Raw genomic sequence first — 26,305 nt, 5'->3', positions numbered from 1 at the left:
TTTTTTAACTTTAAAATATTGTAACTCTTAATTTAAATTTTCTTTGTTTTTTAAATAATATTTTTTGGACTACGCTTGTCGAATCCATTCAATAAGAGTTTGTATTGAATATGAAATTTTCAAGAAAATGACAAAATTTCACTATGCTATTTATTTTTGAGCAATGAAATTTTTATTATCTATGATAAAATTAAAAGTTAAAAATCCAAAATTAAATGCTACAAAATGAAAAAACATATTTCATATTGTTTGTAGATTACAAAGAAATTTCACTATCTACTAACATGAAGTAGAAATTTTTAAAATAGAGGGATAAAATGTAAAATTAACATTGATTGCTAAAAAGATTGCGATAAAAAGAAATTTCATGCTCAACGAGAGACTTTTGTTATGTATGGAGTTTTTCTTTTTTATTTTATTTCCTCCTATGCTCATTAATTTGTTTTTTATGAGCAATAAATTCAAGTGATGGATTAAAATATCGACAATGCTACGTAGCTCAAATTTTGTGGCTCAAAAGTGGCTCAAATGGCCAAAACGACGTCGTTTTGAGTACAGAACAACATAAAAATGGCCAAAACGACGTCGTTTTGGCCATTTGAGCCACTTTTGAGCCACAAAATTTGAGCTACGAGACATTTTCCATAAACTAAATTCACTTTCTTTCATTTTTATCAACAGTCTTCATAAATGTCACTCTTCAACTTTTTACCAAAGATAAATCATAGTTCCACAAAGTGCAAATAAACATCACTCCTCAACTTTTTATCCATTGTCATCAACACAGCCTCTAGATAAAAATCTAATATCCACGTTATTATATACATTCATATATCTTATCTAATATCCACGCTATTATATATATACATATACATATATTTATATACAGAGAGTATCGTGAAGAACTAAACAGCAATTTTTATATTTTTTGGATTATCAATCAATGCACATGCAATGCATGTGTCATATGACCCTTCTGACAGATAAATCAGCACATAGTTGAAATTGGTAAATCAAAATTTAAAATGTAAAAACAATTTGTTACACGTGGGCATTATGGTTAAAGAGGTCCTTATTTCAAATCATGAAAAGAACATACTTAAATTTTTAAGTTGTATTTGAATCATAGATTTGAGTAGAGATTTAAAAAAAAAAAAAAAAAAAAAAAAAACTAGATAACATTTGCATAAAATATAGTTGCATGTCACTTACTTTCATCCACCTTTATCTTGTAACAAGACTCAATGCAGACACCAATGTCCAACCCTTCCTACTTAGAAACCTTTGTGGGCTAGATATTATCTTGCCAAATCTCAGGGAGGCACATGAAATTAACTTTAAGACTCCATTAAATTTGAACAATATATTATTCTAAACATGTTGAAAATTTTCTTTTATGGGGGAATTAACCTTCTAAAATTTCACATATCTCCTCAATCAACTTCATGAGAATTTTTCACTAAAATTTTATGACTTAGTGATACAAGCACATATGTGCTTCCTTTTCCAGATAAGAAAGGTAATGCAGCTCTCGAAGGTAACAAGTTAATCAAAAATTATCCCAAAGTTATGATTCAGTCACACATTGAGACTAAAACAAACTATCAATTCAAACAGGTTCCCAAAATTCGTGGTATAATTTCTAAATGATCTATGTATATATGTTGGGCGGCCATTTGCTAGTTACTGGATACACCTATGACCAAAAATCAGTATAATCACTATGGAGATAAAAACTTTGATCTTTACTTCGAGAACCCCATGTGCTTAATTTGCTTAATGTCAAACCTTGATTCCTTTGAACACCATATTACTCGCAGTCAAAATCTGACAGTGGCATCTGGTAAGCATCTTTTGGCTCTCTGTCAGTGATGGAAGGAGGACGATCTTGATTTGACACCGCTCTCTTCTTGCATCTCTGATTTGGTCTATCTTCGTCATCCTGGAAATTTTCATACGGTGATTGAGCAAAGATATAGAAAGCAGAGGAAAATAAAAACGCATTAAAAAAAAAGAGTACAAAATACTTATGCAAGTCCCACCATAGTGAATTCATTTTAAGATCACTGATGTTTATGTTTGTTAGTTGTAATTATGTGTTAAAATATGAATTAATATTGGAGATTGATGTCAGCTGTAAATTATTTTTTGATAAGTATAAATAAAAAGTAGACAATAAGTTTGAGTAGTTTTTTTTTTCATTTCTTTGAGATTTGTATGTTTGAGAGGTTTTATCTCAGTTGGGTGTGAGTTTCTTCCTCAATGGAAGCGAGTTTCTTACAGGTTTCTTCCTTGGGAGCTGAGAATCATGTTTCTAAGCAAGAAACGTCAGCCAAGAAGGCATTTTTTGCTACTAAGAGTGAAAAGCTCGATAACTCAAGCTAAAAATGCCAATTTCACCTTTGATGAGGGCAAGCTTCCATCTCTACAACGAAATATTTTGATGCCTTACGGAGAAAAGTACTTATAGCATAATTAATTTTTAATTTTTTTCACTATTTTAATACCAAATTTAAAATTCAAAATTCATATGCCTCAATGTCTTGAGGCGTATGCCTCCCCTCACAAGAGGTAAAATGCCTCGCATTACACATTTGCCTTTAAAAACTTTAATTATTAGTTGTAAGAGGTGCCAAAACGAGAAATGTCGTCAGTGGCTCCAAAAATTATTCGAGTTTCGAGGTTGGGAACAATAGAACACATAGCACCACCAGCCTCTAGGTAGTTCAACACAAAGTGAGACACAATTTCCCTTTCAAAGGAGCCACTGAATCAATATTGTCCTTGAACAAAATCTTTTTAAAGATTCCATACCAAAAAAAAATGATGGGGGATAAATGTGAAAGAAAATTGTCAGAGAATATCAATTAAGGAACACAATCATACAAGAATGATTGGTGGTGAGGGAAACAATTTCAACTAGCAAGCAATAGATTCCCAACGAACGAACAATCATACAAGAATGATTCGTGGTGAGGGAGACAGAAAAATCCTTCTTTAGGGTTTTTTTTTTTTCCGTCTTTTTTAATGTTTGGGGTGGGCCATTCAATGAGAATGACAAGTCTCTAGAAATTGCAAAGCTGGAAAATGTGAACTGTTCAATGAGATGATTCAGAGATATGCACAAAGCTATCGCTCAGTACAATAATCTGTTAGGGGCAGTAATAAAATGCTAATGAATAGGCAATAACCTGACCGTCAAGAAAAAAAACAAAAATAAAAACAAAAAGGGTTGCTTCCCATGAGGCATATGTGATTGCATTTGAACTAAATAAAGGGAAACTTCAAAGAGTATGTTGAGATTTATACCACATCCCACCAATGTGAATGGAAGCACACAATGCACACACCAAAGAGAAAAACAATCGAACAGATTTATGTGGTTGATACCAATTGCCAACATCCACGGGAGAGAGATTTCACTATGAATAAAAATAAATAATACATGTGAGATGGTCAACACACTCAAAACCCACATCACTACCTGAATCCCATGCTCCAGAGTACTTGAGCCCTTGTTAACCCCAGTGCCTTCACGGTATTTTTTGTCACCCCTTACATCTCTATTTTATCCTCCTCTTAATCTCACCAAAACCTATAGTTTCCAAAACTATTTATAATCGTCTACTCACAAAAAACTTAGTTCCATACAATTAGGTAACCAAAACCTATGCATTGAGTTCCCCAATAGATTCCGGACTCTACTATCCTAATCCAAATACATGTTTAAACTAACCTAACGACTGTATGGGACCCACACATATCACATAGGTGGACTAATTCTAACAGAATATTAACAGAAGTTACTAAATTAATCAAGTAAAATGATATGCAGCCAAGACATCACATATATAAAAATAAAGACAACGATAATAATTATATATATATACACTAGCGGCCCGCACAAGAAACTCGAAAAAAAAAAAAAAAACATTATAAGAATAATAACAAAGAAAAATGCACATATATTGTTTGTTGCTCAATGAAATCACATTGGAGATAAAGATAAGAATAGATGGAAAACAAACAATAACAATGCTCCCAGGAGCACAATATGCCATCACTTACTTTTTTGCTCGGTTGAGTTTGATTATTTGATCGACTTGGATGAGTTGATTGGCTCCTTCACAGCCAGATGCTACCAAAAGACATCAATGCTCCTAAGAGCAAGACTGGGCCAATCCTTGGATCTCCCAGGCGATTGTGGATTCCATCCATGATGCTGCCAATTCTCTGTTTCATTCCTGTCCTTTCGCATAGAATGGTTTTGGAACCTACTGACCAAATAGGATCTGCAACTTCAGGAACTAGTGCAGGAGTTTTTGCTCTCTGCAATGAGATAAACAGAAAAGGTTTGAGCAGACATCTTGTATGAAAGAGAACTCTAAGCTCCAGAGTACACATCCTTAAAAACCCACAAAGTTCAATGAGTATCAATCTAAGAAGCACGGACACTTCTAAGAAGGTAACGTGCCGTGTCTGACACTAACATGACACAACACTCACTGGACACTTTCTAGCACTTAAACACACATGAAACATATTACGCGTTTGAATAAAATAACTTGGAATCCAATGATAAAACAAAAATTAAGTAAATTTACACCTATTCTCCTCCGTCATACTTCAAAACTAAATATTTTACTTAAATATTCATGTATATGACATAATAATTATTTAGCCTTATATATGACATGTAAATTGTAATAAATAAAAGTACAGTCCAGTATGCTGGTTAGACCAACCAATCTTTCTAGCCAACACCTTAGCCTGATGCAAAATTGACAAAAAAGAAAAAAAGGAACAGTTGATTCTTCTCTGAACTATTTAATAAGGAACAAAAAAAATAGATGCCTACCAGAAAAAAGGAACAAAAAAGTAGAAAAAGGAAAAGAAAATTTCAGAAAAGAAATGCAGATTAAATATGAACAGCAGTGTTGTCAGAATCGTTACGCAAAATATATGTATTGCAAATTCATATGTTGGTAGATTGAATTGTGAAATATGTTTTGTATTGTATCACAATTTAACATGTATCTTGTGATTAGATATCAATACCTTCTCTTTGACCTTTTGCCCTATTAACAGCATTTTGCAATGTCAATTGCCATTGCCCGCACTCCTTGAACAAACCCAAGCCCAAATCCAAATAAACCCGCAAGCAAAAATGATTCCCATACTTCCTTCGCTACAAAAAATTGAACAACTATCATGGATCTAATTCAGATGAAAGAAACAAAGAGCTTACACACAGTCCATTTGGATTTGGGTTGAGACCCAAGATTATGACCATATACCTCATAACAAGTATGTTTAAGCTACTCATCCAAACAAGTCCTAAAGAAGTCATTGATTGCAAACTGGCAACCAAATGAACTAGCGATCAAGAAGTTGAGCCCAATTGAAAAACAAAAACCTTTTGTGTTATTTTAATATTTGCAATGAAATTTCATTAATCCTTCTGTTATATTAAATTTTGAATTTTCTTTCCAATTTCTTATGAATTGAATATTTGGGTCTCTAATGAATGCACATTTATCTTTTCGTCCAATTTGTAAGTTTTTAAATATAATTTTTCATGTTATTGGTTATATGCTTTAGTCCTTCATTTTTTCAATATATTTATGTATCATATGAAAGTACTTTTTATTTATTCATCTATAGTCATATATGTCAACGTATTTTATTATACATGATATGACCTGAGACATGAGACATGATACATGATACACAACACCCAAAAGCGATATAACAACACGTGACATGTATTCAACAACACTGATGACAAGAAATTTCCCCACTTGATTTTCATCTAAAAACTTATGCTGTAATTTAATAGTCAAAAGCAAAATAGAGGAAACAAATATGCTTGGAGGTCAATTTCATAATCTTCACATAAAAATTTAAGGAGATGCCAACAAAAGCATGAAATGATACAGAACAATTGTGATCCTAATTGAGATTACAAATAGAAGCATGAAATGCAAATTTTAAAAGTTTGCACAAGATTTTTCAAAGGATTTGAAATATGAATAATCAGACCCTAACAGCTTTAAAACTGTGCAGCATGGACTCGGGTAGATATATCGGATCTAACTGTCAAGCCTCTTCCAGAAACCCAGATCTTGTGATGGGACTTGGCTCAAAATACGAACAAGGGCTGAGTAAAGCTACAGGGAAACATCCTGCACAGTCAAATGCCTTACATTTCATATAATACTGAAATGAAAATTGTTATCCCATTTAAGAATATAATTGAACATAGTGAATTTTAAATAGGACGTCGTTGAAAGAAAAATATTTCTATAAGTCTTTCCATGTGAGGCAAGAAAAAAATTTCACTATCAAATTTGAGCTTTGTTATTCTTCTTCCATTGTAACAAACTAAGGATGTTATTTGCTCACAGATAACACTTTATTATTGTGATGGGTAACATGACAACAGATGCTTTCTACACCCTACCACTGCAATAAATAAATAAATTTGATAACTACACTTATCCAAGATATAACAGCCTTCCAGAAAAATTGAAATTCACATAGGACCAAGGTTTTAAATAGCAGTGGCGGAGCGGTTACCATAACGGTAGCGGTAGCGGTAACGCAGATGCGGTTGCAATGTGTAACGGTTATAGCGTAACGGTGGCTGCAACCGAAACCGTGAATTTTTTAATTATTCGCACAACTTTAGGAAAAAATACCGATACGCATGTTTTTATTTCAGAATCACATTTAGTGAGACTCAAAATGATTTTTGGTATTTTTGTTTAATTTTAAAACATGATCCAATGTATATACTAATTTTTATATTAGTTTTAAGTTGCTATGGAGAATTATCCTAGTGTTGAATTTATTTAATTTTCTTTACTTTACTAATTATAATTATCGCTAATTTTCCAATTTGTTAAGAAAAAAAATGAATATTAAAAAAAATAGTCTCATAAATAGAAGTTCAAAATACAAAATATCAACATAATAACGTAAAAGTATATACTATGAAATTTAAATTTTGTTCAATAAATTTAATATAAGAGAAATAGATTAAGTTCATATTCAAATATAATTAAGTAAAAAAGTAATGAAATCTTGTAGAACTTGAAGATTGGACATTCAAAACATGTATAGATACCATTTTTTCTTAAGTTCTATGTAACTAGAAAATAAAAAGAGAAAATAGCAATATATACAAAATTTATAAAAATATATATATATATAGAAGTGTAACGGTTGTAACAGTGCTGTAGCGGCAATGTAATGGTTGCTACGGCCTTTACGTAACGGTAGCGGCTGTTACAGTCGTGAATTTTTGTCACACCATTATAGTGGCCGTAACGGTTAGCGGTAACCCACCGCTAACCATTACGTAACGGCGTTATATAACAGTTGCGGCCGCTTTTTAAAACCTTAATCATCAACCAGCACCACCATTATCTAACCCGATTCCAACCCCATGTTTCACAAACTCCAATCACTACCTACTTTACCACCGCACTCAACTTTAAACATCCACAACAACACAATCATCCATGAATCACCATAAAGTTTCCAAATACCCAAACACGAGAGGCATTTCTCTTCGATTTAGAGAAGCTTTGCAATGACAGACCCAATGCAATGGATCACAATATGCAGAATTTCAGTTCCACTAATCTTCGCCATCAATGCCCAACTTGCTAATGGCCATAATGGTGGGCGCACACACACTTCACTGGCCAAAAAGACCACAACTACCACAAACATTGCCGATGCCTCCGCCACCACCAAAATCAAACCCCTACCATCCATCATTTATCAGATACCATACACAACCCAAAGCCTAGCTTGATAAAAGATATGCTCTGAGAAGGATTATTGACCAAAAATAAGAAAAAGGCTTGGCAAAGAAAAAAACTTTTCAACAAGGGTATTGTTATAGTAGTTGTAAACTGATCAAAATGCCACTAATACAAGAGAAGGTTTGTCGATGTTACAAATCAACACCATTTCCATCTAAATCTACTCCAAATAAGCAACATGAATCAGCCACCAGGTCCACCAATAAAGCATGGCCTTTAAAAAACCACTGCGCCCATGACCCATATATTTTATATTCATCTGCTTGTTTCTTCCATTGATTCAAATATAACAATCATTCAGCTATTGTTGGACAATATGCAGGTTGAATGGGTTTAAGAGCTTACAGATGGGCCTAAAAGTTAGAGATTGCAAAGTTCAGCTCACCAAAGATGTTGAAGTTGATTCGGGAGTTAGAATGTGTGCCCCTTGCGTGCTTTGTTGATTGGTAGTTTAGATCAAAGGTGGAGGGCTTGGCATTCATTATGGCTCATATTATTGTGGATCTATCAGAAAGAGAGATAGAGGACGGAGGGAAAGAGGCTAGAGAAATATGGGTCTTGGACCTGGTGGTGGAACTGAGTCGTCAAAGACAATTTTGTCCAGGTTTCATTTGAAGGGGTGGGCAATGAAAGAGAGGGTTGCGATGGTTATGTTGAGAAAAAAAGGTTTTGAGTGATAAATTGGCAGAAATAGTAAGGGCATTAATTTATTAGGATTAAAAAATAAATTGATATCATCTATTAATAATGTTTCCAACAAAGTCTGACAAGGGTGGTCAATGTAATTTTTTATATGATAGAGTCAATGAGAGTATTATAGCCAAACCTTAGGAGTGGTCAATGTAATTTTAGCCATAAGAAAAACTCTTTTACCTTTTCTTTTTAAGTGAAAAGGACATGGTCAAATTGTTACCCATCTTGCTCAAACCTATAACAGTTTAATAGCGAGAGTAAGTGAGACAAAAAGACGGGTTTAGAAAAGGAAAAAAAAGGTGGAGTCCGCTACCAATGAAAGAGCGAACTTAGTCATGATTATGCAAATAATAAATTCAAGAGAATATCGCATGATATTGGTGTAAGTTTAGAGACGAGATAGGGAAGGAGTGAGACCTCACCCCTTTTTATATTGACAATAATACGTAATTACAGGAGTGCCATTAGGCATAAATTATGGGCCAACCATTACATCAATCAAGGGAAAATAAAATCAAATAAGAATAAAATATGGCAAATATTATTTCATATTCTAACATATTATAACACTCCCCCTCAAGTTGGTGCGAAGATATCTCTCATACCCAACTTGTTGAGAATGTCATGAAATGGTTTGCTCCCTATTCCTTTGGTGAGCACATCTACTAGTTGATCCCTAGTCTTCACAAATAGAGTACATATGGTGCCACTAGTGAGTTTTTTCTTGATGAAGTGCCTATCAATCTCCACATGCTTGGTTCTGTCATGTTGAATTGAATTATGAGCTATGTTGATCGCCGCCTTGTTATCACAGTACAATCTCATGGAATCAGTCTGATGGATCCCCAACTCTCCTAACTATAGTCTAATCCATAACAACTCACATACATCCTGAGTCATAACCCTAAATTCTGCCTCAGCACTAGATCTAGCAACCACATTTTGTTTTTTACTTCGCCATGTGACTAGATTGCCTCCAACAAATGTGCAATATCTAGAAGTTAATCGTCTGTCAGTGACTGATCCAGCCCAATCTACATCAGTAAATGCCTCCACACTATGTTTTGAGAAATAGAGACCTTTTCCAGGAAAAGACTTCAAGTACCTCAAGATTCTCATAACCGCCTCTAAGTGGGAATGTCTAGGAGCATGCATAAACTGGCTAATCATGCTCACTACAAAGGCAATGTCTAGACATGAGTGGGATAAGTATATGAGCTTACCCACTAGCCTCTGGTATCTCCCCTTGTCCACTGGATCTCCTCCTTGACCGTCACTTTGTTTCTGGCCCGATTCTAGAGGTGTATCACATGGTCTACCTCCAAGCATTCCAGTTTCCTTTAGCAAGTCAAGTACATACTTCCTCTGGCATATGAAGATGCCATCCTTGGATTGAGTTACTTCAATGCCCAAAAAATACTTCAAATCACCCAAGTCTTTGATTTCAAACTCCTTGACTAAGTATTCCTTCAACCGAGGGATCTCCTCACCATCATCCCTTATCAGAACAATATCATCAACATAAACAATAAGAGCTATGGTCTTACCATGTGAGGAGTGTTTCACAAATAAGATGGGATTAGCTTGACATTGCTTGAACCCATATCTCAGCATAGCTTGAGCAAACCTTTCAAACCAAGCCCTAGGGGACTGCTTAAACCCATAAAGTGGCTTCCGGAACCTGAACACTTTACCTTTGGACTTAGCATCCTCAAACCATGGGAAAAATCCATATAGACCTCTTCTTTTAAGTCTCCATGAAAGAAGGCATTCTTCATATCAAACTGATGAAGTGGCCAATCCAAATTTGCTACAAGAGAAAGTAGTATTCTCACAGAGTTCATCTTAGCAATCGGTGCAAACATCTATGGAACCAGTCTGCTTTGTACCGTTCTATGGAATTGTCTGCTTTGTGTTTTACAGTGTACACCCACTTACAACCAACTGGATTTTTGCCTCTAGATAACTCCACTAACTCCCAATTGTCATTCTTGCTGAGAGCTCTCATTTTCTCCATCATGGCATGTTTCCATTCAGAAATAAAGAGAGCATCCTAGAAATTGTTAGGCAGACTCACAGAAGAAATCTTAGACAAAAAAACTTTATATGAGGGAGACAAATTAGAGTAAGAGACATGATTAGTAATAGAATGCTTAGTACATGACCTAACTCCCTTCCTATTAGCAATGGGAACATCAAGATCTGAAAACTCAGGAATAGGAGCATTAGGATTAGAATTACCTAGACTCTCAGAAGAGGGGGGTGAATTTGGGCACTAATCCGGAGAAGAAGTTGGCAGTAGAGGAGGGAAAGTAGTTTCTTGCATCCAGGTGACTTTTTGTCTATCCTTGTCCCTGATATAAACTTTGCCTGCTTCCTTTTCCACAACAACTGCTGGCTCATTATTTTCTATCTATTCAACCACTAACGGTAGTAAAACAGGAATCTGTTCACACCAAGGCTGCCCCTGAAGAGATGACTGTGACACTGGGGAGAGTAGAAAGTAAGACTAAGACTCAAAGAATGTGACATCCATGGAGACAAACCATTTGCGAGTGGGAGGATGGTAACACTTATAACCCTTTTAGGTAGTAGAGTAACCCAGAAAAACACACTTAAGAGACCTAGAATCTAATTTGCCATGAGTGGGATAATGATTATGGACAAAACAAACACATCCAAAGGTCTTAGGTGAAATGGAGAACCCAGAAGATGTGGATCGGAACAAAACTTGCAGAGGGGTTTATTTGTGAAGGACTTGGGTGGGAAGGCAATTAATCAAATAAGCTACAGTGAGAACAACTTCCCCCCCCAATAAGAACAAGGGACACGCATTTCAAAAGACAGACAATGAGCCACATTAAGAAGATGGTGATTTTTGTGTTTGGCAACACCATTTTGTTAAGGGGTATTAGAACATAAAGTCTGGTGAATAATACCATGAGTAGCAAAATAACTAGCAAGACCATAATCAATATATTCCCTCCCATTATCAGAATGTAGGATTTTCACAACAGCCCCAAACTGGGTGCAAACCATTCTATGAAAATTTTGAAAAATAGAGTACACCTCACTCTTGTCTTTCATAAGATACACCCAAGTGGCCCTAGAATAATCATCTATGAAAGTGACAAACCATCTTTGACCCTTTAAAGACACAAAACGTGAGGGACCCCATACATCAGAATGAATCAAAGAAAATAGAACTAAACTTTTATTCAAAGTAGGAGCAAATGTAGCTCTGTGTTGTTTTCCAAGTTAACATGACTCACATTAAAAATCAGACACATTATTTTTCTCAAAAACATAAGGAAAACGATGCTTAAGCAGCAAAAAAGAGGGATGTCCCAAGCAACCGTGCCACAGCCAAAGGTCTTCCTTGGTGGATGATAACTGAAGGGATGTATGAACCAACTTGTCTGTTTGATCCAAGATATAAGACCATGTTCCTCTCTACCACTACCAATCCTCTTCCTCATAAGGTCTTGAAAAAGACAGTGATAAGTAAAAAATGTCACGCTACAATTCAAATCACAAGTAATATGACTTAAGGATAACAGATTAACACTAAAATTCGGAACATGAAGTACATATGATAAAGGATGGGAAGAGGTGAAATGGATTAAACCTTTTCCTGACACAGATGAAATAGTGCCATTAGCAATACGCACTTTTTCCTGACCTAAGGAGGGTGCTGAGAATAAATTAGAGAAACCAGACATAGGGTCGGATGCACCAGAATCAATAATCCAAGGCACAGTCTCATGAGATAGCAATGCACTTGTAGAGGAAGCCAAGTTACCTGAATTGTCAAAGGAAGAAGAGGATGCACCCGAGACAGCAGCAGAGGCTCGATGGTCTAGCAAGTGGCGAAGAGCAATCTCAAACTCTGAAGCAGATAATCTAGAAACCTCAGCAGCCAGTGCGACAACAGGAACTGAAGATGGTGGCTCAACTGTGTCAGAGAAACGGGCCCGAGCATTGGCCCCTCGACCTCGAGACTGGCTCGACCTATCCCCTTGAGTACCAGGACGATCTCCTCAACCACCCGAAAGAGTCCTATGCAGTTTCCAGCAAGTCTCTCGTGTGTGTCGAGGCCTATGGCAGTAGTCACAGAAAAGATTATTCGTCTCAGATGAAGGATGAGAACCACAAGACACATGCTCACCATCTCTTGGAGGTGCAGAAACCAAGGCAGAACAATTAGTGGTGGTAGAAGGCAGCATCGCAGAACGACGACTCTCCTCATTTTGCACATAAGAGAAGGCTTTTTAGACAGAAGGAAGCACGTCCATACCAAGTACTCTGCTTCGAATTGGGTCATATTCCACATTCAAGCCTTCCAAGACTTGAAGACTCGCTCCTGCGTCACAAACTTCCAGTAACCAGCAGAATCCGTGGGACAGACAGGCTTATAATCCTAAAGATGGTGAAGTCTCTTCCACCCATTGCTAAGGAAGGCAAAATACTGGAGGACAACCATCTCACCCGGTACTGACCTCTCAATGGACTGGCGTAACTCGAAAGCATGGGAGAAATTCCCCTTCCCAGAGTAAGTAGTAGCCACTGCCTCCCAAATATCCTGTTCAATGTCCATAGATAGATAGCCCTCTCCAATCTCCGGGACCATAGAATGTATCAACCAACCCATAATTAAGAAGTTAGTGATCTCCCACTGATCATAACTAGGGTCCGTAGTGCTGGGTGCCTATATCATTCCATTAACATATCCCATCTTCCCTCTACTCTTCAAAAAAATAGTCTAAACTCTACGACCACGCTAGATAGTTCTGACCATTGAATAGAGAGGTGATGATTTTTAGGCCAGGGTTGAGGTTATCAGTCATAGGAGGAGATATAATGAAACTCTCACTCTTAGGTGGCTGAGAAATAGTGGACTCACTAAGGGAATCTGCCATAGATACTCTCCTATGTAACTCTCATACACAATGCCAATCGCAAACCCAGAAGATAATAGTGGAAGGAAAGACACAACTACCACTATGAAAGCATAACAAACTAAGAACTCATAGATTTTTTTTTTACTGCATATATATATATATATTAAGAGAAAGAAAATAGAGAAGAAGGTGTTATAGATGTATGTACCACAACAAGAGTTCAGTCCATTCGTTAAACACCAGTCGACCAACCAGGAGACACCAGTCGACCAACCAAGTCGACTGGAAGCAGTCTATAGAGCCTCCAGGGTTGCCGAAAGACCTATAAGGACAGGCTAGGGCTGCCCACAGACCTAGAGGAGAGCAGAGGAGGCTTCGGCTGCCCTGGTAGAGGGCCGACTGACCTTCGGCTAAGCTGGGTGGGGTCCGACTGACCCAGACAAGGGTTTAGGTGGCCTAGGCAGTCTAGGGTTTGGGTTTGGGTGGCCTTCGGTGGAAGCAAGGTGGCTATGATTGGTGGCAGGGTCCTCCTATTGTGGCTCTAATACCATGTAAGCTTAGAGAAGAGAAAGAGATAAGGAATAAGTGAGACCTCATCCCCTTTTATATTGATAATAATACGTAATTACAGGAGTGCCATTAAGCATAAATTATGAGTCAGCCCATTACATCAATCAAGGGAAAATAAAATCAAATAAGAATAAAATATGACAAATATTATTTCCTATTCTAGCATATACTAACAATTGGTCCAATGCTAGAAAACCAAAATGAACACAAATAATTGGTCTATTAGAAAAGACTCCTCATTAAATAATGATTTCTTTTCATGTTGCTTTTTCAATGCATCAATCTATGAAATTCCACTCCAACATTACAATGTAAAGCAAGCCTAGTCAATTGTTCCCAACAAAAGTTCATTCCTTCTACCTTATTCTCCACAAATTAACTTCAAAATGGAAGATAGTTATAATCCATTACGGTCACAAACACTAGAACCATCCAACCTTATTGAACTCTAAATCCACGACCTTTCTTGGCCCTAAAACTAGTAAAATATCAAGTGTGGACAGCATCATCCACGTTTCCCAAACTATCCTATGTCACAATTTAGTCATAAAAAATGTGTATATGGACCCAAAAAAGAGTGTATTTGTTACCATTGAATCCTTTGAGTAGCATAGGATGCGAGACAAACTTATGGTTGCAAACCAATTAGTAACAGCATCAACATAAAGCTCTCCCTCATACCTGCATCAAGCAATCAACACGCTGTTAAAATTTCCTTTAGAATCCATCAAGTAGCAAATTAGAAGACAAATCCCATAAAATATATAATATATATAGATTGCATTGGGTATAATAGAAATCTGCAAAGCTTATAAAGCTTGTGTGTTGACTTTAAAACTCACAATGCACAATGAGTGCAGCTTCAAAATTTAAACCTCAAGCGGAAACTCTCCTAATTAGACAATTTGCAGTGTTACATCCAGAGGGAAATGCAATGAGTGAAGGCAAGCCTGTAAGCATATCAAATGAAGTTAAAATAGGGGAAGAAGTCAAGTGCTTATAACAATAATAGTTGTTCTCCCTACTCTTTAACAAGCATAATCAAACAATATAAATGGCAAACAAGAAATCATAACATACATTGTTGTCAAATCGGGATACGAATCATGTATCGTTTTTTAATTTTTCTGAATCACGTATTGTATTGTATCATGTAGCGTAAGATACTTTAATACCTTTAGAAATAGGTAGAAAAACAAATTTAATTATAAAAAAACAAATATCTTATGAGAATAAAACACTAAATAATGTATAATTCTATCATTGTAAAAGCAAAGTTCCTTAAATTAAATATATACATGCAGCAACACATATTATCTTCACAAGGCATAAATTAATAATGCAAGAATCTTAAACCATACAATAGATATTTCAAAAAGGTTGATAAATAAACTAAAAAGTACTACATCTCAAAAATAGCTTTTTTCTTAATAAGTTAATGAAAATTTTCGACAATATTAATTTACTTAAAATAATTTGAATATTTTTTTTTCTTTTCTAATTTGCTAAAGAAATTTAAGCATTTATGTAACATTCATATCGCATTATGTATCGCATATCGTATATTGCATCACGTATCGTAATGTATCATAAGATACATTTAATTTAAGATATGTATTGATGATAGTATTGATTTCCTTCTGAAAGGTATCGAATCATAAGATACATATTGTGAATCGTAAGATACTGACAACACTGATAACATAAGGTATCTGAGAAATTTACTAACTTCATTCAATTGAAAGCATGACTAGATTCCAGAAAGTGAGAGAAAGTTCTTACTAGGGAGAAAATCATGTGACAATCATTTCAGCCATATATCCAGATTTGCCTTCTACTAGGGATGGGCATCAATTGGGTTGGGATAGGCTTGCACTTTGTAGTAAGAATATATGTATTATCCCAAGGCCCGCCCAACCTCGGGCCTAATCTAACCATCCCAAATTCGGCCATAAAAATACTTCTACATCCCAAGCCCGCACGATTAACTCGGTATATTTTTGTGCAGCTCATTTAAGTCAGCATGTAGTCCTATCTTTTTGCGGTTTCATTTGCAGTTTTTTGAAAATTTAGTTTGCAGTGCTTAATCATCTTCATATTGCATATTACGTGTGTACATTATATGGAAGAGAGCAAATATTTGATCCATAGCTTAGGAGATCAATATCTGTTGGGTGAGATTTTGTGCTGTAAAATCCCATAGATTGTTCAATGCACTATTTTGGAGGCAAAGAGTCCTAGTTTTTTTTAGTTTCTTGGTAATTATTCTAAAATTGAAATTAAAAATATTTGACAAAATATTTACCATTTTGAAACGAAGGCTGCCCTGTAAATGTCTTCTCAAAAAGGTAAGTAGCAAGCTGCCCTTCTCCAAGTTCAACCATTCCAGTATTTGCCATCCCATCCAACTGAGAAGCTGAACAAAGAAACAAACACCACTTCTATCAACAAGGTATCTAGAAACATAAAAAAAAATCATAGAAAAAATGAAATAGGACCAAGTTGATCGGTCCAAACATGAGAGAGAGAGAGATAGAAGAATAAAGAATGATACAAGAAAACAAACATTTAACCAAGGTAAGCAATTTGTTACTTAGATTCTTATAGCAGAATAACCAAGGTAAGTAATTTGTTACTTAGATTCTTATAGCAGAACAACTCCTTTCTCAATGTTCACAAGTACAAAAGACGAAATGCATATGCTTTTGCTTCCAAACTTGCATAAAAAAAAAATAGTCAAGAACTGTGTTGGCATTCTTTTAAATCAATGATCATAATTTATTTTTTGTAAACATGTTGATCTCGTTTATGCTTTGCAATCACAATGCTAACTTTCAATCTATAACATGGGGAAACAGTTAAGTCTAGAACCATAGGGCTTGGCAATTTCATGACTTATATTGTAGCAAGGATGAAGTGTAATCCAATATCCATAGAGGGGTTTGGAAAGGGAAAACACATACAAGCCTCAAGAACTTGACAATTTCAAAGAGGCATCAAAGAGTCAAGGAAGGATGAACTCAAGTCATCAACAAGAAGGATGTCCAAGTGACAAGAAGACCAAAATGTATTAAATAGAACCACCTAGGGTCAAGACTTTAGAAGACATTTATGCTGGTCTTGGTCAAGATTGGTGACCATTTTGGTAAATGAAGTATAACCTCCTAGCCTTCCAAAAACCATAACTTAGGTTCTAGTTTAAAATCCTTGAGTAAGACCAATTTCAAATGAAACTAAATTTATAGAGTTTCAATTTGAGCACAATTTTCCCAAAACATTGTTAAAAATGAGCGAGTTAATAGTTTGAAAAAAATAAACTAGTCATTATCTAGCCATTGGAACGCACGCATTATATGTAAGTTTCTTTCATTTTAAACACAGAACTTGATGATTTGAGACCTAATAATATGCATATACATTAGTGTTAAGACTTATTTATTTTGATGATTTATTTAAATATATTTTAATTTATTTAGAAGACAAAAATAGAATCAAAATTTATTTTGATGATTTATTTGAAAGAGAAAAATAGAATCAACATTTATTTTGATGATTTTATGTTTTAATAAAATCAAAATTTGTTTTGTCCCATTATTTCTCCCCTAAACCTTTATCCTAAATGTTGTTAGAATGTATTTAATATTTGATTAAGGCCTCGTTTGGCAAGTGTCCCTTTTAGCCAAAAAGCCAAAAAGTTACTAAAAAAACCAAAAAGCCAACAATTCATACCAAAAAGTCAAAGATTTCCTTTTCTCTCTACTTTTTGCACATCTTTTCGTAAAAAGCCAAAAAGTCATCCCAAACATACTAATTTTTTTATATCATATTTTAGCCAAAAAGCCAAAAAATTACTAAAAAAGCCTGTTTCCAAACGAGGCCTAAATCAGGAGTTCAAACAGCTCAAAACAGAGGTTCAAGCAGCTCAACACAACAGCAATTCAAAAGGTTCAAACGGTTCAAGTGGAAAATATTCAAATTAGTAATGAAGGAAGTACAACGGCTATAAACAACTATAAAGGTTCAAAAGGTCAAAAAGTTTAAAAGGTTCAAATGGAAGATATTCAAATTTGTAATGATAGAGTGGAAGATATTCAAATTTGTAATGATGGAAGTACAACGGCTATAAACGGCTATAAATTCAAATTACTATAACGGCTATAAATGGCTATAAAATTCAAATGAATATAACGGCTATAAACGGCTATAATTTTCATTATATATACCAAAGCCTCTAATGTAAACAAGTTACAAAAAAACCTGAAAATATTCTTTGATCTATAATCACTCACATCTATTCTCAGAAATTATACACTGAGCCTTATAGCATTAAGCTCATCTTTCCTGTGTGAGATTTACAGAAAAATCAAACCTTCATTTTTTATATCTATCTTTGAGATATTTATCGTAAGCTTTCTTTGAAAGCAAACATACCATTTCATCTTGTAAAAGTGTTGCAAACACTGTGTTCTTGAAATCTTGAGAGTGATTGAGAATTACCTAAGATTTGCAAGGGTTTGGGCTTGTGAAGTCTATGTAAAATCCGTAGAGGATTGCTCCATTTGTAAAGAGGTTGCTAGCACCCCTGTGAAGCTAGAAGATAGTGGAAAATCTCAAGTGAAGCTTGAGGAGTGGATGTAGGCTTGGTTGAAGCCGAACCACTATAAATCTGTTTGTTTCCTCTTCCCTAATCTCTTTACTTTCCTACTACTGCTATAGTTATCTAATATTCATGTGTTAATCATTTGATTTACCCTGTATATTAGTTATACTTCATTGTTATTTTGCTTGATCATTTACTGCTAAATTCATCATTGTGCTTGTTAATAACTTGTTGTACTAGTAGTTAATTTTATTGGGGTATTATTAATTTTAATTTGTAGAAACCTAATTCACCCCCCTCTTAGGTTGCTTTTGGGTAACAATTAGAACATATCTTAAGAGATTTGGGAGAAATTAGAAAGAGTATTCTTCATACACTAACTATCAACAACTGACCCAAGCTTGAGAATCTTGAAAACTAAACTTTGGACAACTTTTGGGCTTTAATTTAAGGTATAAATTCTTCCCTTTTCTTTTTTTTTTTTTGGCACCGAGGTGTCCGAATCAAAACCCGACTAATCCCCAGGGATGCACAAGCCCTCAGTAAGGAGTTTTTCACAAGTGCACCACAGTTAATTCAAGGGTTTTCATAGCCCCAAGGAATTGTTAGCACCTAAGAGGTTTTGATCCCTGAACCTTAGAGAGAGCACACTCCCAAGACCTGAGGCCTTGTCACTAGGCCAACCCCTTGGGATTGTATAAATTCTTCCTATTAGTGTATTGTTGAGACAAGTTTACCACACATTGATATTTATTTTGTAAATTGCAAAGGTGGGGGGTAAGACTTGGAAAGCTTGTTTGACTCATAGTTTGTGGTTAGTACACTACCCATTGTGGGTTGTGCATTGTGAAAAAGGTTGTGGGGGAGCCCATTGTGAGTTAAGGATTGAGGTTGAGGTTGTAGGTGATCCTAGAAACTTGTTGAATTCTGAATTGAGGAAGAGGCTGAGGGTGACCCTGTAAAACCCAATGTGGTGGGTTCTAGGTATAGACTTGAAGTAGTGGGTTTTAGGTGAGCCCTTTGTGTGAAAACCTAGAAAAAATCGTAGTGTTGTTCTTCAGGACAAAATATTAGGGAGATTAGTAGGTTGTAGGTTAGCCTAGGAGAAACCTTCATCAAATGCTAGTGTAGAACTTGAATAGTAGACAATAGGTAGATTAGTGGGTTTTAGGTTAGGCTAGGACTAACATTCTTCAAATCCTAGAGATTGCCTTTGTGAGGAGAAATTAGGTGGGTGCTGACATGCCCATTGTAAGTCATCAGTTGTTTGGATGAATCATGGATGCTTCACCCAAGGTTGGAGAAGAAACCACTATATATTATTTGTTCATATCTTTACAATCTTGCTCTTTATTTTAAATATGTTATATGTATGAGATGAATGTATGCATTTGAGCCATCATATAAATCTCTATAATTGTTTATGTGAATGATCATATATTTCGAAAGATCATGTGTATGCTCAATTGTGATCAATTGACAATTGAGTCAGCATCCTTCCATTGAACTTGATTTCACATAAGTACTTTTACATTAGACTTAACAATAAAAGCTAGCTCTAATTAATCAACTAAGCAAATTAAAGATAATTGAGATAAATTAATTAGAAAAGTAAGCACAACTTGAACCTTTGATAGATATATTTGCATAATTCAATTAGATATCATAAGAGTAAGTCATAAACTCATGGGGTGTAAGACACATTGAATCACTTTCTAAGTTTAATCATACCTAATAGTTAGAAAAATTGAGATTGGTATTGAGGACCAGTGAAGAAAAAACAAAAGAACTGTCCTATCACCCCCTTCTAGGCCATTTTCATAAACACAGAATGAGACACTATGACCTGCCAATTCAGGTTGGTTTTCCATAGCAATCAACTTCTGCATGAACCTTAAAAAATTTCAAAGTGGACCAATTATATAATATGCATTGAGTTGTATTAAGAATTTTACTTGCCTTATTTCATGTTATGTTTTTTGTGCTAAACACCATAACATGAAATAATCTCCCATCCTCAAGTTATATCCTTCTAGAAAATCAAATCATAGTATTAGGATTGAAAGAGAGCGACTTGTTTATTCTTTCCCAATTAAAGGAAAAAGCCAAATGATGCCAAGGAATTCTTTCATATCTTCTCTCTTTTATGTTGTAGAATAGTTAGCAAAAATGTGTATGGATGTTGGATTGAACATTGATAATTGATATGATGTCATACAAGAACCATGGACAAATGGTAAAAAGGACATCCATATAAAAGGGCACTACTTTAGTAGCATTCAACTCCTTGGTTGATATGTGAGACACTATTTCAAGTACCACCTCAGGTTTTCCCCCACCCCCTCTCAAACACAACTCAATTCAACCTAAGAAGCACGGATACGGATACGATACGATACGGATACTGCGATACGGCAAAATTCGAAAAAGTAGGATACGGATACGGCGGGATACGTTCATAAAAAATATTTTTTTTCACAATTTTTAGTAATGTAGCATACACAAAAATAAAACTTCAACAATTTTTAGTAAACAAATAAAACAAAACATTAATGTAGCATCACCCATAACAACCATAATGCATCATCCATAACAAAAAATTCATCAATTCAATTAAATTTCAACAATTTTAACAATATAACATCACCCATAACAACCATAATGCAATTCAATCCCAAATTAAGGGGGAAAAAATTTACGAAGTTCATTTATTTATCAATAAGTTTATTTATGTATTTATTAATAAGTGTTTTTTTACCTTATTTGATTTATTAATAAGTTTACAAAGTTTATAATTTTATAAGTTGACAAATTTTATTTTTAATCAGTTTATTTATTTATTTATTTACTAATAAGTTTTTTTACCTTATTTTATTTATTTATTTATTAATAAGTTTATTTATTTATTTGTTTTTTTACCTTATTCGTTTATTTATTTATTTGTTTTATTTGTTTGTTTTATTTAAACCGAATAATATATATAAGTTTTTTTTTTTTTAAATCTTATTTGATTTGCAAATCGCAGAGTATACATTCAACAATTAAAAAAAAAAATTTAAAAAATAAAATAAAGACAGATGAGATGAGATCAAGTCGAGAGGGGGGAGGGGATGAGATCGAGTCGCGATCTCCAACCAGACAGACAGATCGAACTCGAGAGAGAGAGAGAGAGTTCGTGAGATCGCGACTCGAGAGGGGGGAGGGGATGAGAGGGAGACAGAGGGAGCGAAAGGGAGAGAGAGAGGGACGAACCTCAAAGCCGATCGTGGAGCTTCTGTCTGATCGACGATCGGCGACTGCTGTCCGAGACGAAGACGAACTCCGAACTCCTCCTCCTTCGCGGCTGCTGTTTGACCCAGGTAAGAGAGAGTTTGGTTCTTGTGTTTGGTTCGACCTTGGTTCGACCTAGCTGTACGAAGAACTCTATATTTTGTGTTTCATTTTATATTTTTTTCATATTTTACAATTTGACCCCAATTTAAAGTTTTTAAATTATTTTTTTGCCCCACCATATCCATACCGTATCTTGACCGTATCCTTACCGTATCCTCGCGTATCCGAGCCGTATCCGAAATTCAAAAATTTAAAAAAAAAATTGGATACTCCATTTCCCATATCTGATACATATCCCGCCGTATCGGGCGCGTATCCGTATCCGATACGTATCCGATACACGTGCGGGGGCTATTTCGGAGTATCCGTGCTTCATAGAATTCAACTTATCCAACTCAACAAAGCCTTGTGCCATTTGTGTCGGATGGGTATGTAAATTCTACTTAACCATTCCACTCTTTCAAGGTATAACTTTGGTTAAACCACCAATCTACATTTTAAGGTTATGATATTATCAAAATCAATGGATATTTGATTCTGATAATATTTAAGTGTAATTTTATGGATTTTAGGAATTCATTACAAAGAAACTATTTAACAACCAACTGAAGTTGGGCAAATGTTCAATGAAAATTTTAAATTATTGTTTTGCATAGCGCTTTCAACCACCAAAATAATGGAAATATAAGGTAAATTCAAGGGAGCAACATTATTATTTTTTTACTTCATCATGCAGCTAAGAATTGGCTTTTTAACCATTTTATGTTTTTCTAAAACTTTATTTAAAAAACTAGGGATCTTTTGCATTTTATTCCCAAACCATAGTTGCACAAAGCCGAAGCGAGGGCTTGGGCGAGGGCAGGAATGTGAGCGGGGGAGCAAAGGCCCTATAGAAGAGTTTTTAGTTGGGAGCTGAAGCGAGGCAGGAGTGGGGGCCAAGACGGGGGTGGAAGCAAGGTTCCGAGTGATGAGCAAGGCCCCCATAGGAGTTTTCTGCTATTAAGTCCCAAACTACGTGAAAGCACCATTACTAAACACGCTTTTAAATTTCCTCATTTTGAAATTAGATTTGGAGAAGTGTGGTAATAATTGAAGTGTAGAGAAAGCGTGGTTGCTGGCCACACTTTTTATTAGAAACATGGTTAGTAATCATGTTTCCACTAGAGTTTGAATATAAATAGGAAACCAAAACGCATGGTTACTAAACATGCTTTCAAGAAAACAACGTTTAGAAACTACATTTTCAGGTAGTTTGGGAAGTAAGCTCAATATACCTCTAATTTTTTTTAATATGGTTAAAAAAACGTAAAATGGTTAAAGAGCCCTAAGAATTTGTTTATGACTTCAAGTAAAATTCAATCTGAGCGGTTAATAATGCACGCAACGCAAGTATGATGGTATTGGGTTATGCAGCTCTATTACATGGATCAAGCCCTGTGGCAATGTTTGTCTAGCTCTTGAGGAAAATCATGGCCCAACCCGCTATTACACCGAAGTACAGTTTAGTATAGTATGTTAAGAAACATTTAATGAGCAAAACTTAAAAAATACCATTCATCAATTTGACACAAACATGTTAAACAAGTAAGAGGCTAACACACTCCACCAACTTGACTCTTTCTAGCACAAAGCTTTCCACTTGAAATTTCCTAAATTCAGTACATCAATTCTACTTTTTGGGTTTTAGCTAAGTAAAAATTATAAGAGTTAAATGTTATTTACGGTATTGGCTTAGGGCATTTTTATCCTCTGACATTTAAATATATGCAAAGTGCCCTCACGTGATTTTGACCCATTTTGCACTTTACCTCCCTACTGTTACTAATTTTGTCCAAATTGACAGATTTTGTGTCACACGAGCCTATTTTAAGAGTTGGCATGAAAAACAAAGAGTCAAAAGTCAAATTTTAGTGTAAAAAGACAAATTTTCCATTTCATTATCTTCTTCCCCGTTTGAAAACCCTAACCCTTCCCTAACTCACCCACTCTCTCTCCCACCATCCCCCACCTCTCCCACCATCCCCCACCTCTCTATCACGCCCACCACCTCCTCTCTAGCACTACTCGGGTTTCACAAATTTCTTTCACAAATAACTTTCATTTATTTACAACATTCATTGCAAAAATTGTCTCAAAATCACTAATTATAGAAACGTAAGCAAGTTTTGACAAAATGGAGGTGAGCTTGAAGCAAAGAAATATTTTGTTCTTATTTCCTTCCTTTTTCTTTTTAATTTTTTTTTAAGGAAAAGAATCAACAAAACAAAACAAAGTGTAGATCGCTACACCTGAATCATCTTCATTTTCCTTTTTTCTTTTTTCAACTAATCTCTTCAGGTTACTTAGATTTCGAGTAAACAATATACATATAAACAACACACATGCATATCTACATACAGATCACTCTATATATACATTACACATATATATACATAATTTCTTTGGGTTTGAATTTCAAATTTAAATTGGAAATTCAAAATCAAAATCGAATGTGTATCATGTGACATAATGGGATTATTGGACCTTAAAACCATGATTTAGGCTGGTTGTTACAGTGGATTGAAATTCAAACCCAAAATCAAATGTGTATCATGTGATGCAGTGGGATTGCTGGATCTTAAAACCATGATTTTGGCTGGGTGTTACAATGGGGACTAGGGAGTAAGGCAATGTTATAGTATTGAGGGTGTTCAATTCTTTTTGCAATTTCCGAAAACATATTACAATTCATTAAGAACAAACCCATTAATCCCCAATTTATTTTAGTTCAATTTATGTACAGGTAAAGTGCTTTAAGGTAAAACCACAACGGGGTAGAGCGGAATTTACTCAATGATAGATTACAATTCATTAAGAACAAACCCATTAATCCCCAAAAATGCAGAATACCTTCATTGATTATTAATCAGCTGAATAATCCAATCAATTCAATGCAAGGTCAAAAGAACCCATTTGGTTTCTCTACTGGGCTTTTGAAAATCAGAACATAATCAATATGGTGTTTCAATCTTCAAAACTCCATAGGACTAGTATCCATAAGAATATATATATATATATATATATATAACTAGGAATCAAAATCCAAGGAGCATCAAGATATCATCAAAATGTGAAAAACCCAATATAGTACCTTGTAAAGGTGAGAGAATTGGGATGAGAACGAGATTGTCTAAGACCTCCACCAAACCCGCTAATCTGGGACTGGACAAGAGTTGACGAACTCCACGAAGCTGTTGCCACTTTCCCTAAAAACCTCTCTCAAAATAATGGGTGGGTGAGGCGTTAACGGCTAAGGTAGTAGTGAGAGAGTTTTTTTTTTTTTTTTTTGGATCTATGTAGTGAGAGAGTTACTAGCCTATCCCTCCTACCCTACACGGAATAATTATAAATGTTTATATTTTTTTAGTTTTTTTTAATATATAAATTATGTTTTTTAAGATTTTTTATAAAAATAATTTAACAATCTTATTACTAATCATAATGTATGAAAGAAGTTGAAAAGGGTACTGTAGTAGCTATATACAGATTGTATCTATAATTATTTGTATGAGGGGATTTTAAATGCTGATCAAGAGATTTTGACCAAATCAATAAATACAGGCATGTGGAAAGACATTTTGATTGAAAAAGTTAATAAATGTTGATCAGAGGATTTTGACCAAATCAATAAATGCTAAGTTTTTTTTTAATAAAAAAATTAGAAAATTCAAATTGGGATATTGAAACTCCTACAGGCCTTGGGGGTTAAAAACCTTCTTTTGCTTAATATATAGTACTAGCCTATCACCCATGCTATGCACGAGATAATTATAGATATTTATATTTGTTTTAGATTTTTTTTATATATAAATTATGTTTTTAAAGATTTTTTATAAAAATAATTTAACAATCTTATCACTAATCATAGTGTATGGGAGAAGTTGAAAAGGATACTGCAGTAACTATACACGGATTGTATGTATAATTATTTGTATGAGGGATTTTAAATGCTGATTAGGGGATTTTGACCACGCCAATAAATGTAGGCATGTGGAAAGATATGTGGATTGAAAAAAATTAATAAATGTTGATAAGGAGATTTTGACCAAATTAATAAATGTTAAGTTTTTTTTTTAAATAAAAAATTTAGAAAATTCAGATTGGGATATTGAAGCTCCCACAGGCATTGGGGGTTAAAAACCTCATTTTACTTAATATATACTAATATATCACCCGTGCTATGCACGGATTATGTTTACAATTATTTATATATATGAATTGCGATTTTAAATATCTTTTTTTTTTAATGCCTTTTTTTTTCCTTTTTTATATTATATTAAAGTTTAATATTTTGATAATAATCATATGTGTTAGACTTTTTAAGAAATTAAATG

The 26,305-nt window shown here is 34.7% G+C and overlaps 2 protein-coding genes and 1 long non-coding RNA gene across 18 annotated transcripts in view; 1 reads left to right on the top strand and 2 right to left on the bottom strand.

The window, feature by feature from the left end:
* The window catches only part of LOC114268225 (uncharacterized), a 267,263-nt gene that overhangs the window by 48,700 nt on the left and 192,258 nt on the right, over positions 1-26,305 (bottom strand). The window lies entirely within an intron of this gene.
* The window catches only part of LOC114293631 (putative disease resistance protein At1g50180), a 57,442-nt gene that overhangs the window by 6,898 nt on the left and 24,239 nt on the right, over positions 1-26,305 (top strand). The window lies entirely within an intron of this gene.
* On the bottom strand, positions 1,429-25,281 carry LOC114291614 (uncharacterized). 5 transcript variants are annotated; one of them, XR_014357261.1, is made up of 8 exons: positions 25,063-25,281; positions 16,305-16,415; positions 14,842-14,949; positions 14,590-14,680; positions 6,043-6,185; positions 5,059-5,188; positions 4,069-4,329; positions 1,429-1,942 (listed from the first exon to the last, which is right to left on the bottom strand). It is a non-coding gene; the product is annotated as an uncharacterized LOC114291614 (long non-coding RNA). The 5 variants fall into 5 exon arrangements; XR_014357260.1 differs by having other exon boundaries at positions 5,059-6,185; XR_014357259.1 differs by lacking the exon at positions 6,043-6,185.

Source organism: Camellia sinensis, chromosome 15 (assembly GCF_055761805.1).
Source record: "Camellia sinensis isolate YWXY chromosome 15, ASM5576180v1, whole genome shotgun sequence".
Taxonomy (NCBI): domain Eukaryota; kingdom Viridiplantae; phylum Streptophyta; class Magnoliopsida; order Ericales; family Theaceae; genus Camellia; species Camellia sinensis.
Note: the sequence above shows the minus strand (reverse complement) of the source record. Positions and strands in the feature narration are given on the sequence as shown.